The sequence below is a fragment of the Nanorana parkeri genome, unplaced genomic scaffold, assembly GCF_000935625.1.
Source record: "Nanorana parkeri isolate BGI_ZX_2015 unplaced genomic scaffold, ASM93562v1 scaffold457, whole genome shotgun sequence".
NCBI classification, from domain to species: Eukaryota; Metazoa; Chordata; class Amphibia; order Anura; family Dicroglossidae; genus Nanorana; species Nanorana parkeri.
In genome coordinates, this window is record NW_017306725.1 from 884672 (window position 1) to 898951 (window position 14280).

The window sequence follows — 14280 nt, forward strand, 5'->3', positions numbered from 1 at the left end:
GTTTGGGGCAGTGTATATGTTCCAGTGTTAAGAGTGGTATTTGCATACATACAGCTGCGGCTTCAGCAAGCTTTATTGATTTGTACAGATTGACAATACGCTGATGTACGGTGCAGGGGGATACGCCAGGATGTACGCTATACAGCCCTCTTGCCACCACATGCAAAAGACCTAAAACTTTTTCAAAAGTATGTAAAGTCACAGTTAGGTGTCTCCTTTTTATTTTTCTTTTGTTTTTGTAGCTTTTAAAAAGTTACAGGTTGCTTTACCGGCCTTTATCATTTTTTTTTTTACGTTCAATATTTAAGTATTATATAAGCCGCTGTCACAATACATTAGCCCTGCGGACGGGGTTAAGCCCATCGGACTGAACAATCAAAATTGTTTGTGTATGGCCAACTTAAGACTGCAGCAGTGTTCGTACTGATCAGAGCTTCAGGGCTGCGCCTTTAACTGTCTGCTTTTTTTGCCGCACAGTGTGAATTTACTGGTGTCGTAATAAGGCAAATATTTTTTTTATAACCTTTCAGTACCGCTGTCACAATTTCACTACGCTGCTTTCATTGCTATGTTCTGAATTTCCATCTGTCTAGCTCATGCACTTTGCTCTGTAAGTGGTTAAGGTGGGGCAGGGCGTTCCTCTTCCCATCCTGCACCGTGTGTTGTCTTACCTGCACATTTGCATATATGACCTAGCAGGATAATTGGGCCCCAAGCAACATGGGCGTTCCCTTCTTCACAAACACTCAGTTTCATGTATGACTCATAAGGCTGAGGCAAAGATACCACTTCCCTAATCTATCGTAGCCATTTTAACACTGCTGCCTTTTTAAAACCCTTTTCTGCTGTGCGACATTTGGAAACGTATACATTCAGGGTACAAAGAAGCCAATGTCAAGGTAAGTGACGTCAGCTCTTAGTATCTTCCTTGAAAAGGCAAAGATGTCAGGTAAACATCTATATCAGTGTGATAAAACATGGGCTGCCTTGTATGTATTACACTGGTGTCATAGCCCAGGTCAGGATCACAATGCTTACAAGCCATATAAGAAGGCGTCTTTACATTGGGGGGGCAATTGGGAGGTATACCTTTTTAAACAGCTTGGCAAGTGTTTGGCGCAGTCACACCTATGGCATCACTGGCCTTCACAAAAAAATGGTCCTTGTTAATGTTCCAGCAACACGTTTGCTCAGTGGAAGTCCTTTTTGTCATGGAGAATTTAAAGATATAGCTATATATGTATATAAAATAGGGACTGATAGATGCTGAATTAATGTACACTTTGATAAACCTAAAGCAATGATACCGTTCTATCATTAATGACATGACTGTTTTTTGAAGCACATTATAATAGCATCCACATAGGATATTATATTATAGTAATGTATTGTAAAACGTTTTGAAAACAAGGTGCATTTGATGTTTGCATCCTCTCTTCAGATAGTTTGACATTGTCATCAATAGACGACCTGCAAACTTTAAACGACTGACTCGACTGAAATTCGAGCAGTGAGCAGCCCCATCCACACCCCTCCGTTGTCAGTCAATTTGTCAGTCGACTTTTCTCAAAGAAGTTGGTTCGAAGATTCAGTGGGAGATTCGTCCATCCATGCCGTTTGGAGGAATCAATGAGCTAAACGGAAAACATTTTTTTGTAGTATATGGCTTTAAGTGCTGACGCAAATCGACCTCCAGTTATTGCAGGATTAGGTCATATTTCCAAAGCAATAAATCTATTCCCGGCATTCCACCTGCTATATGGGAAAGGCATTTGGATGGCATTTTTTGTCACATCTAACAGCGCTGTAAAGATTGAGGAGTTTAGAGATCTTATGGTTCAACTTGACAATAGAATGACGCAGCTCTGGCCGTCATTATGTCGGACATTCTAATCACTTTCCAGTTTTGCTGGGCAGCATTTTGTCTCCTTGACACTCTCCCTTCTGTGTTATGATTTGCACAATCCTTTTGTAGTAAAGAGCGTTGGAAGACTGAAACATGCCTTTTGAAGTCTTATCATTTCTTGAGTTTCAGAGATGTATGTCTGGCTTCTTTCACTTTGTTTGGTTCAGGCTCTGAAAACTAGACCTGTTTGATGTAGTTTCTTAGTTTTGATACCTCCTACATGCTACATGATAGGTCAATCTAGGTGACAATGTTACAATAGACTAGACGGCAATATCTATGATGTTGATGATATCGGAGCATAGCAGACACCCCCTGCTGATCATTCCTAGGAGGGAGAGACAATCAATGACTTTGTATTTTCCTGGTAAGTGGGTATTGTTACCCCAGGCTAAGGCTGTCACCGGGATTGTCTGCTTAAACTGTGTATGCAGGTTTGACGCTTGGGTTGTGTATATACAGTTTGACAATTTTATGTCAAGCTTTGGTTAATACTTGGGTGTAAATTAACTTGGTGTGGCATACATTAGGCCACATTTAAGGCATATATAAACCCAGTCAATAAAATCTCTTAAGCTTTAGCATTTTAATGTACTTTCAGAAGTAAGTTAATTTCTGTTTTATAGGCTGAACACCCCCAACACAGTGTTAACTGCTTGTTTAGTCTAGGACTAACATAGTCAAACTTTGGCACTCCAGCTGTGGTGGAACTGTAAAGCTGGCCATACACCTTACAATTATCTGCAGATTTTCTGTAGTTAGATGGGAAAAGTGCAACAGATTGGCCCAGGTGGAGATGACTCTATCCACATAGTTAAGTGTAGATGGAGGAATCTGTTGCACCTTCTCCATCTGACCACAGAAAATCTGCAGATAATTGTAAGGTGTATGGCCAGCTTTAGTCTCAAGGAATTGCAATACTGACAGCCATAGACATGACTTCTGGATGCAGATGCATGATGGGATGCGTAGTTTTCCCCACAGCTGGAGGACCGAAGTTTGCCTGCCGCTGGTCTAGGGAAGGAAATAAGAAGAAATATGCTCTCCTCCGCTGTCTTGTGCTCTATGGATGTGGACAGGCCCTGCACATCCTCATGTGGCTGTAAGACTGCAAGTGGCCATTTCAACACACATTACACAGGCATGGTGCACTGTTGTCACTATCGGGAAACCAGCACTGAGAATTGACATACAGACAGGAAGTGGCTACAGATCGGCGGAACTGAGATACAAGAAACATTGAAAAGGGGTGAAAACAAGTTCTTGTTTAGAGGGGGGAAAAAAAAGAGTTTTATACACAGTGTTTTAGCAAACTAAATGCCATTCGGTTAGAGTTTACATCTACTTCACAAACTCCATACTAGTATTAGATCTGCTGGGTTTCATATAAACACAGGTATTTACTGTATGTTGTGGGAAAAGCAGAAATCTGAGCTAATTTTAGGTCATGTTCTTTATGTTTGGAAGATCAAGGAACCTATATAAAAAGTGTAGCGGGATGACTGCAGTCTGAGGGTGCTGAGCTACACTATACGCCCCAAATGGATCTTAAAGCTGATTTCCAGTCTCTACATTTTTCCTTTCAACTCCCCTTCTTCGCAGCCATTGGTAAGAAATGTCACTGTACATTTCTCCTGTGCTGAAAATGTTCATAGTTTGGTTCCCAGTGATTAGTTTCATTTAAATAGTACAGCTATCTAGGTCCACCAGAAGGAGGGATCTGCATGGCACCCTACATCACATGTGTGGTCGGGTACTTAGGCGTGTAGGCCGAGCGATGGGCAGTGAGTGGGGAGCAGAAAACGTCCCTGTCATCGCTGTAGCCACTGAAGGCATCACTCTGCTACAGTAGGAAACCTGCTCTATAGCGATGTCCTACCTCTTCAAATACTGCTCTGTCCCTCAATGTCACTGCCTCATAGGATAGCTTCCTCATCAACTTGCAAACTAGGAGCTGAGCTATGCTGAGTACCATGGAAGTGATGATATTTAGTGGCAGTGCTATGCGTGTGGATGTAGGGCCATGGTCCAGGCAGAACTGTGCACAGGAACCTTGTAATAAGGAATTGCATGGAGAGAGACCAAGTGGTGCCAGTGATTGGAGGAGTGGAGCAAAGCTGGTCTGGATGAAGCGCACGCACTATTAGTCTTGTGGTCCTATTATTTTAGCAAGCACTGATATGACATCAACAAGGAGGCATTTAATTAAGAGGGTGGAGAACTGTAGGATCAGGACACTTAACAGGCAACTTTTCAAGAAACATTTCTGGACAATGGAGGTGCACCTGTAGAAAAGGAAAGGATTTTCTGAAAAGGTGAGCAGTTTGCCCAGAGATCAGTTTTATCTGTCCTGATCATGTTGCAGTAAGGATAATAAGGACATTGGTGGCACAATTCATACCTATATTTAACACTTTTATTCAGATACTTGCCTATCCATATGCAATTTTTTTTGGTTGGCTGTTTCATCGAATGGAAAAAGTCTATCAACCTGAAAGGTCTTAGAAAAAATCCCCAAGATGCCATTGATATGAGATGGTCGTTACATAGTCTGGCTTATAGGTCCCCATGTCTGTAGTGACAGACTGGCTCATTCTCCCCGAGAGTGCCCTGTAATGTTTTACCTCACATTAGGCTGAGCTGAAGGTGACCGCTCAAGCTTCCACAAGTCCAACGCCTCTCTAAAGTCCACAGCCAGCTGAAAGTTAAACCATGCTATTCCGGTTGTTATCCCATCTAATGGTACCTGTGCATAGAAGCTCTTTATTGCTTCTTCTTATGTCACATCTCTGTGGCAATCCCTAGATAGCAGCTGTGAAAACGTAGAACTCAGATGTTTGAGTTAACCCTTTTTGGACTGGCTGGCACTATTATTTTTCTTTTAAGGGTTGGGGTAGGTCAATAGAAGAAATATTCCAACCAATAGGGAACGGAATATGTTAAGTGGATTTTTACACTGATTTTCTTGAGCTGCTATCTAGGGATTGCTGGAGAGCTGTAGTAGCAATAAAGGGCTTATGAAAGCCCTTGTGCACAAGTAATACTGTTAAGGTGCCCATACACCTTACAATTATCTGCAGATTTTCTGTGGTCAGATGGCATAAGTGCAACAGATTGGACCAGGTGGAGATTACTCCATCCACACAGTTAATTGTAGATGGAGGAATCTGTTGCACCTTTTCCATCCGACCACAGAAAATCTGCAGATAATTGTAAGGTGTATGGCCAGCTTTAGATGGGATAGCAAGTGGAATGCTATGATTAACGTTAAGTACTCTCTAGCCATACTGAAAATTCTTTGAATGATAAAGTGGAATGAATGGCAATGCACATACACCTGGCATTGCAGTGTGCTGCGGTAAAGCACACATTACTGCCGCACAATGGTTATGAACTAGCCCTTTCCCTCTGTCAAGTTAGCATCTGATAGCTTTTGTAAACCCTGCAGTGTTCAAAACCAAGATGAAAGTAGATATCTTAGATAACTGTTTGTCATTTGGCCTTCATAGAAGGGTTTACGCCGGCTATATAGTGCAGTCCGAAATGTTTTGTTATCAGTAAATAATGAGGCAAAACCTGGTGATCCGGCGACTTTTCTCCTCATCATTTCCGCCCTCATCAACTTTCTAGTTTACATTTTTAAAAACAAACTTTTTGTTTTCATTACATACATTATTTTAGACCCGTTGATATCATTCCTGAGTCTCTGTGCTACTTTATACAACGAAGACAGATCATGGCTAGTGGGGTGTGTAGGCAGGGTGCTGTACATAGCTTTCCGAAAACATCAAATCGCCCTGCCTGTCGAGAACCCTCAGCCTTGATGCAAGCAGTGGGTTGGCTCTTGGGAGGAAAATATCAAAATGCCTTAATGGGCAGATATCAGCCTGGAGGAGTAGGTTTTCTTAGGCAGGCTGTATTTCCATGCATACCACCTTATGTAATGCCCAAAGGTGACACCGAGCATCCATGATTGATAGAATTCAAATCTACGGAATGAAAGGTGGGATAGGAGAAAGGATCTAGATGATACTGGACATCCTTCAGCCTGGAAATTAAGTGGGTTCTATCTGATTAGCTGCATGCCTAATGTACATTGTGAGAAGCTCACAGTGTGCAGTAAAATCAAAGTAAGCAGTTTCAGTACATGAAGGGAGCCTGTACAACTGTGCAAGGCTGAAGGTGAAGCTTTAACTGCCCGCTGCATACTCAAACTTTGTTCAAGATACTGCAGTATAATTCTGGTTTACTGCAATGGGGACGTTGTCTTTTAAAAGCCACCATTGTAAAATAAATTGAAAAACATTAGTATCTTTGATCAATTTGTTTTCATGCGAGTGCATTGTAGACTTACAATTTCTTGAAAGATACAATTCTACCTTAGACCAAGGAGAAAATGTTTACCCAGTGCTTCGGTACTGTGCCAATCTAATCTACTTGTGGTTGGCATGCAAGGAAAGTACCCCAAGCACAATGTAGACTCTTGTGAACTGAAGTCTAGGTAACCATTACACGCCAGGTATGAACGATGACATTGCTGTCACATGTCCGGTACCAATCTATAACTTTTAACAATGTTTTTTTTTGTAAGTGCACAATGTGGGAATGCTTTTGCTACAGTTTCCCTTACTAAAAAGGAAGCAGCAAGACATTTATTTCTAGAAAGTCCTAGTTTAACTTTCTAAGGACTCTTTGGTATGGCCAATCTCTTGATTTAATCTGTAACTGGGCCTACAGGAAGTGTCTGCAGATGGTACAAACCTAACTACTCCATGCCATATCCAGTTTTTGCAGCAAAGTTTTTCTACTTTGCAATGTGTACAAAGAAGTTATCTCGAACGATGAATATCCTAGGTCTGTATAGCTGCTGTATAAGGTAAAAATCCTACCTTATTTCATTTATGACAGATAGTACAGGCAGCATTGTACTTCCAACGCTGTACTTCCAACGCTGCAGGCATGAGTCCTATAATTGCTCCTTCTCTCGTACAGTGAAGGGATCCTGTTTTTTACTCTCCCTTTCCTCTCCTCTTGTCTATTCACAAAATGTCAGGTATTCTGTTCTACACAAGGGAGACTTTGCAATGAAATAACATGCATAAAATACGTTAAAGAGGGACTCCAGGAATGTAAAAAGTTAACCGTTGCAGTAAGGCTACCCATACACTGCAAAAGTCCATATATCCCATCGCACTCCTGACCGGAGAATGCCCAATGTATCAGGGCGGGTGCAGCAGCAACAACAGATGCCTCCGTCAAAACGTTAAAAAAAATAATAAAGTCACCGGCACTCCAAATGATCAAGTCAATAAGTTTATTGACCCAAGTGATAACACCTCTAGCAACGTTTCGGGACCATGCGGCCCCTTCCTCAGGCAAACAGATAATTTTTTTTTTTCATACACTGCAAGGGTTGACCACTCATTTGGTCGTTTTGGTTTTTGGGCTGATAATAAAAAAATATATATACTCCTCTGATCCTCAATACCACCAGGCTGCTAGACTGGTCCCCACAGCCTCCCCTCGGGGCTCTTGTGTTCAAAGCCCTGCTTGTGTTATTGCATCAAATGCAGTCTATTCACTTGTATTAGATGTGAAGATGCCGAGGGACATAACACATCTGAAGAGGAGGTGGAAGAGAGGTAGGCGCTCACCACCAGATGACCGAGGATCAGGTGAGTTTTTAGTTTCCTGATTTTAGCCTCTAGACCAAAAGGAGCAGTTAACCTTGGCAGTGAATGGGGTAGCCCCACTGCAAGGGTTAACTTTTTACATTCCTGAAGTTCTTTTAAATGCACATTTTAAGCTTATAGGGATATTGGTAAAATAAATGGGACAGGATCTCTTTAAGCTACTACAGGGATTTAAGCAAATACAGAGCTTCTTTTTTTCAATTGTAGAATAAAAATAACTACTCACCTGAACCGCACACCCTCATGGCTGCTAGAGCAGTACCTATGGCCTCTCTCCACTTCATAGGACCTGTTAGTCATCACATCCTATACGTAAATAGGGGTCCAAATCATATTCATTTGTGCCAATGTATTAAAAACCTTGATTCTGTCTATAGTTTCCAAAAAGGCCAGACACATACATTGTAGCTTCCTTCTCCTTGTATCTCCCTGCAAGAGACATGGTCTGTCTGGACAAAAATAAAAGACTCTTTGTTATTTATTAACAAGGAGTGATTTTCAAAACAATTACAGTGCTGATATGTTCCCTGTTGATTCATATGTGGTATACATTTCATGACAGGCCTACTTTAAAAGCATCCCAAATACCCAGTTGTCTGGCATTGCCGCAGAGTTTTACATACTGTATGTATAACATTGGCAGTCATGCAGTATAGCAATCTGTTGATCTGAGTGAAGTTATTGTCTTCCTATGTAGTTGGTAGATCTTGCCAACTTCGGGGCATAGTACAGCCAAGATGGACCAAATCCTTAAGAGGTCAGTCTGGTGGATGTCAGGTGTCCAGCTGGAAGCAATCTGGCTAGATGTGTGCAGGTAAAAGGGGAAACAAATTAAACTGTGTTTACAAATGGTTTTATATGTATTGTCTTGTTTTTCATATATAATTTTTTTTTCTGTTTACACTGAATGCTGCTATTAGCAGATCTCTCTATATCCGTCTTTTACTATTTTAGCAATAAAAGTAGTTCATTGTAGTGATTTGTATGTCACATTAGAGCAGGGGGTGCCCATTAGGTCAATCGCGATCTACCAGTCGATCACAAAGCAAACACTGGTAGATCGCGATCAGCTCACTGTCCTGAGACCTCCTGTGGTGCTAGTGCGGCTGCATATGTCAGATGCTGCAGACGACAAGGGCCGGGACACCTATCACCGTCTGCAGCATTTGGCCACACTATCACCAGTGCGGGGCAAGACGCCCTTTCCACTCTGCAGCGTCGGACAAATTCGGCCACAGTAGCACCGCACACGAGAGAAGACCTGGGAAGCTGCTGCAGTGTAGGTAAGGAAAGACAGCCAGGATAAAGAGAGAGGAGAAACAGTCAGAGGGGAGAGAGAGGAGAGGAGAGACACAGTCAGAGGAGAGAGAGGAGAAGGCACAGCCAGGAGAGGGAGAGATGAGACAGCCGAGAGAGAAGAGGCAGCCAGGAGGATGAGCAAGGAGAGACAGCTAGGAGAGAAAAAAAGGAGAAACAGCCAGGGGAGAGCAACATAGAGGAGAGACAGCCAGGAGGATGAGCTAGGAGAGATAGCCAGGGCAGAGGGAGAGAGAAGTGGCAGCCAGGAGAGAGAGATGCAGTAGTCCCAGTAACGATCTTAAAGTGCTTGTTTTTTTTAAATAAAGGTGGGTTTTTTTTGTTGGTAGATCTCATTGAACTCGTCATTTGAAAATTAGATCTCAAGACAAAAAATTGTGGGCACCTCTGCATTAGAGGTTGATAAATAAAAGCAAATGTAGCTTATCTGAAAGGTCTTCATTGGGCAATGCCACTCATTTTTTTTTCTTTGCTTATTCAAGCTTTACCAGCTGCTGATGTGACACACTAAACACAGTATTGGTCAGCCATTACATTGTGCACTCGTGAATATTCAATATTAATAGCAGGGAACGGTTTCCCTAGATAGACCTTAGCATTGTCATGACTAAAAATCCTCCCCAAGCAGCCCCTCTACTACTAAATAATGTATCCTTAGTAGACAGAGATATTGCTAATGTCAGTATTTTATTTCCAGGTCTCTCGTCTTGGCTCACAGTGTAGCACTTTTTATGACAGTAAAGGCTCATTTTCCATAATACACCAGTATTTGAGTATGCATATCTTGGTTTATTCCAGGTGATGTAAGAGGATCCAAAGGGCAGTGCCTGAACTTGCTAGGGCTGGGATAAAGCAAACAATCCACAAGGGTGTGGATGAACGTGGAGACAGGGCAAGTGTTGTTGAGAAGGTAGACTGCAATACTTGGAAAGTCCATTGCTAACATAGTAGTCTAAAGGTGGCCATACAGCTTATAATTATCGTTTGATTTGTATCGTGCCATCATCGAACCGTCGTTTGATTTCCGCACGGCTGCCCCATCATGCACAGATCAATGTGGATTCCAATTATCATTCGTTATCAATACTAACTGACCAAATTTCGGCGATCGGCAGAACGGATTTTCGTTTGCGCATGTGCAGTGTTCATGTTGCGGGGGGCTTTTTTTGTACAGAAATGGCACTAATTCATTGATTATTTTTTATTTTTTCATACAATTCGAAAAAAGTTTTCTAGCCTGTCCAATAGATGAAATTTGGCCAGTTCTACAGTAATTGTGATTGTTCATTTCCCATCAACTGGCCGATTATCGTACGAAAACCCAATTTCGTTTGGAAATCGAAGGATAATCGCAAGGTGTATGTACCCCTTATAGTGCTAGTTCATAAAACATGCATGCATCAGTATATGAAGACCCAGATTACAACATCATTTCACATCACCAGGGAGAATTGATCCGAAATTCAAAGCGTATTTAAATCCAAAAACAAAAATATAATATATTGCAACTTAAGTGTAACATTACTGTTGTGTTATCATTAGTTTATTTTCTCTCTCCTGATGATCTGGCCAGAAACACACTTCGTGTCTCACGGTGACTTCACTCTATGAAGGAGCATCAGAGCCACCCTTGGACAGCAGCATTGCCAGCCTGTGGAGAGGGAGGCGTCGCATTCATTAGTAGATTTTGGTGCCCATACACCTTACGATTATCGGACGAAACTTTTCGTCCGATGATCGAATAGTCGTACGATTTTCGTACGGCAGCCCCATTCTGTCCCGATTATCACAAGATTAATTTAGCCGTAATTAACGAAAAGCACCTGGATGAAATGCGGTAATTCATTTGATCGTACGGCTTTTGACGGACGGAAACGTCAGCAACCTTACGAAAATCGTATGATCTAGCAAAGTTTTCAAACATGCTTGACCGTCAAAAGTCGTACGATTGTACAGTAATGTCGGTCAAACACTGCAATGCACACATACGATTATCGGACGAAAAGTCCATCGCATATGAAAATTGTTCGATAATCGTAAGGTGTATGGGCACCTTAAGAAATTAAATTGGAACTCCAGCTAACACTTTAAGTCGTTTTTTTCCTCTTGGGATAAAGGTTGTACATAAATGAATAAAAGCTAACAATTGTATGCTCCCTGTCAGTATTAAATGGTTTGTCTCAACCATTTTACAACCATCTTACTACCACTATTGCTGGACAATAACAAACTTATTGGCTGGATCATCAGGTGAAAATTAAGGAAAAAAGCCTAAAAAAGAAAACGAATGCAGCCGCCACATATAGTATAAGGCAGGGGTAGCCAAACTCCGGCACTCTAGCTCTGGTGGAACTACAACTCCCATGAAGCATTGCAAGATTCTCACAGCCAAAGACATGACTCCCGGAGAAAGATGCATCATGGGATTTGTGGTTTCACCACAGCTGGAGGGCCGGAGTTTGGCTATCCCCGGTATAAGGACTGGTAAGCTGCAATGTATATGAATTTTTTGCTCTTGGGTTTCGATAACCTTTAAGCATGGCTGTGTGAGTTCTCTACTCAATGATGCCAGATTTTGTTATTACACTAAGCCTCTTTATATATTATTTGACTTTTTACATGTACCATTAAGGTTCTTTTCTAGCAGTAGCTAAATGTCTCGGGATTTTGAGAATTAGGTCTGTTTTGGGGCTTCATACTGTGATATCAGAGGTTAGAATTTGCTTGTTAGATTGGCCAGATATCTTCAATTTTCCCAAATCCATATAGTATTATGACTTGCTTATACAAGAAGACTTGCGATTTGGAAGTAATGTTCTGCATTGTGTTTCTGCACTACAGGCTCCACATTGTTGCTGCCCACATGATCTGCATTAGCAACAAAGATAGCAGGCATTTGGTTAGATAATAAGAACAATGCAAGTTAATCCTTCAAATCAATTCAGGGATTATCAGAGGAACATCTTGCCCAGGTGAAAGCAGTTTTTCTTGAACTCTGGTGTTTGGAATACAAACCAGCATCAACATGACTTTATCTAGGTTTATACATGTTAGCTGAATCCGGCAATGAGAGCATTATGGTGACCATGCCGGATACCCACAGCTAATTGAGGTGACGCTTGGCATTATTAAGTTGGGGTTTAACATTATTATTATACAGGATTTATATAGCGCCAACAGTTTGCGCAGCACTTTACAATATAAGGAAGACATTATAATCGTAATACAATTCAAGACAAGATGGTAAGGAGGACCCTGCCCCTGAGGGCCTACAATCTGAAAGGGAGAGGCCAGTGACTTGGACAGAAATTGTAGCATCGCTTACAGCCTGAGCTTGGAATGCAAGCGCTCCTCAGAGATGGATCTAAAAAATTAACACATGGTGACAACACTTGTCAGCTTTTTGTCAGGTCGGGTTCACATTCAAGTAGACATAAACACTAATTGAATGGCATTTAGTTTACTGAAGTATTGTGTTTCTTAAACAACTGCCTTTTAAAAAAAAAAAATACTTGTTTTCACCTTTTTTCATAGTTACACGGGCCGTTTAGAAAAGGATCCCTCAACAGATCCTCTCCTGATCAGAGCAGATGTCACCGCTGTAACATCCGTGTCCGTACTGAAAGTGCCAGACCCCATGTGTGTCTATGGGGAATCTGATGTAAACGGACATGTGTCCGTTTACATCAGATTACCCCCGGTCCGGCATGATCTGGCCTGTCGAAACAGATCAATGATCTGTCTGTTTTACAGGACCTAGCCGGGGGTGAACCCGGCTGAAAAGGCTGACAGGCGGACCTGATCGGACCACTTGTCTGAAAGGGGCCTTAGTAAAGTTGAAAAAAGACATTAAAAGCTAAAAGAAGAAGGAAAACCCTAAAACAGAATATGCCCACAGTTGCTTCAACAGGGGGAAAAAAATTCCTTCCTGATCCCATAAGGCAATTATTTTACTTATAAGAAGTTAATATCTAGTAATATTCTGACCATTTAGGAATGCATCCAGATTTTGTTTTAAAACGGTTAACTGAGCTAGCTAGAAATAGGTCCCGAGGGAGTCTATTCCACATTTTCACAGCTCTAACTGTGAAGAAGTCTTTCTGTATGCAAAGGTTAAGCCTCTTTTCCTTCAGCTGCAAAGAGTGTCCACTTGTCCTTTGCAGTGATGGACCATTTACAAGTGAAACTCTAATAATTAGAATATCGTGCAAAGTTCATTTATTTCACTAATGCAACTTAAAAGGTGAAACTAATATATGAGATAGACTCATTACATGCAAAGCAAGATAATTCAAGCCGTGATTTGTCATAATTGTGATGATTATGGCTTACAGCTCATGAAAACCCCAAGAACCCCAAATCCACAACCTCAAAAAAGTAGATTATTACATGCAATCAATAAAACAAGGATTGTACATAGAACAATATCGGACCTCTGAAAAGTACAAGCATGCATATGTACTCAGTACTTGGTTTGGGCCCCTTTTGCAGCACTTACTGCAAATACCTTTTGCACGATATTCTAATTATTCGAGTTTCACCTGTATATATTTATACATGGTGATAACATCCCCCCGTTATTAGAAAGAACAAATTCAGGTCAGTTAGTCTCTCCTCCATGACTCTTATCAGTTTGGTCGCCCTTCGCTGCACTTTCTCTAGTTTCACAACATCCTGTTGCCCAAAACTGAACTGCATATTGCAGATGAGGTCTTACTAATGCTTTGTACAGGGGCAGGATGATGTCTCTATCTCACGCGTTCTCTCTCTCTCTCTCTCGAGTCTATACTCCTTTTAATTCAAGAAAGTAATTCCCATGTGGTATACATTTTATGTCTCGTATGTTTTTCGGCCCATACGACCTAAATGTTACCGGTAAATATCAGGGATTTCCCTGCAGCAACCCAAATCTTTCATGAATTCTAATACAGCAAGATTGCATTGCTTAGAAAAGAAAGTTCTTGTGCAGTCAGAAGTCATATCAGTATAAAGGGAACAGTTACAGATTAGTTTTAAATTCCAAGGTCAGTGAGAATGCTGCAAAGCATTTTTATTACTCGGACAAGTAAAAGTAAAACCATAGTTCTGTAAACATAATGCTAATCTATTAAATAAAATACAATTAATGGCGGTGTCATGTGGTGTGCAAACTGCTTGTGTACACACTTTATATTTAGGCTTTTGTCCTCCTACATTTATCTAATGATGGCTTTTTTCCTCGGCCCCTATTGTTTCAGAATGTGAAAGTATTTCAGAAAATGTTTTTTTCCGTTATTTCAGGAATCCAGCCATAAAAAGATAGATTACCGCTATAATGATTACGGGACATCTGCTGGAAACACTGATAGATCCATCATAAAATGT

At 41.2% G+C, this 14280-nt stretch overlaps 1 protein-coding gene across 1 annotated transcript in view; it reads left to right on the forward strand.

Annotated features, from left to right (window-relative positions):
• Positions 1–754: 754 nt before the first annotated feature.
• The window catches only part of ELF1 (E74 like ETS transcription factor 1), a 90789-nt gene continuing 77263 nt past the window's right edge, over positions 755–14280 (forward strand). Inside the window, exon 1 of the mRNA XM_018560486.1 lies at positions 755–899. The gene's annotated coding sequence lies outside the window, so the exon portion shown is untranslated. The remainder of the gene's footprint in view (positions 900–14280) is intronic.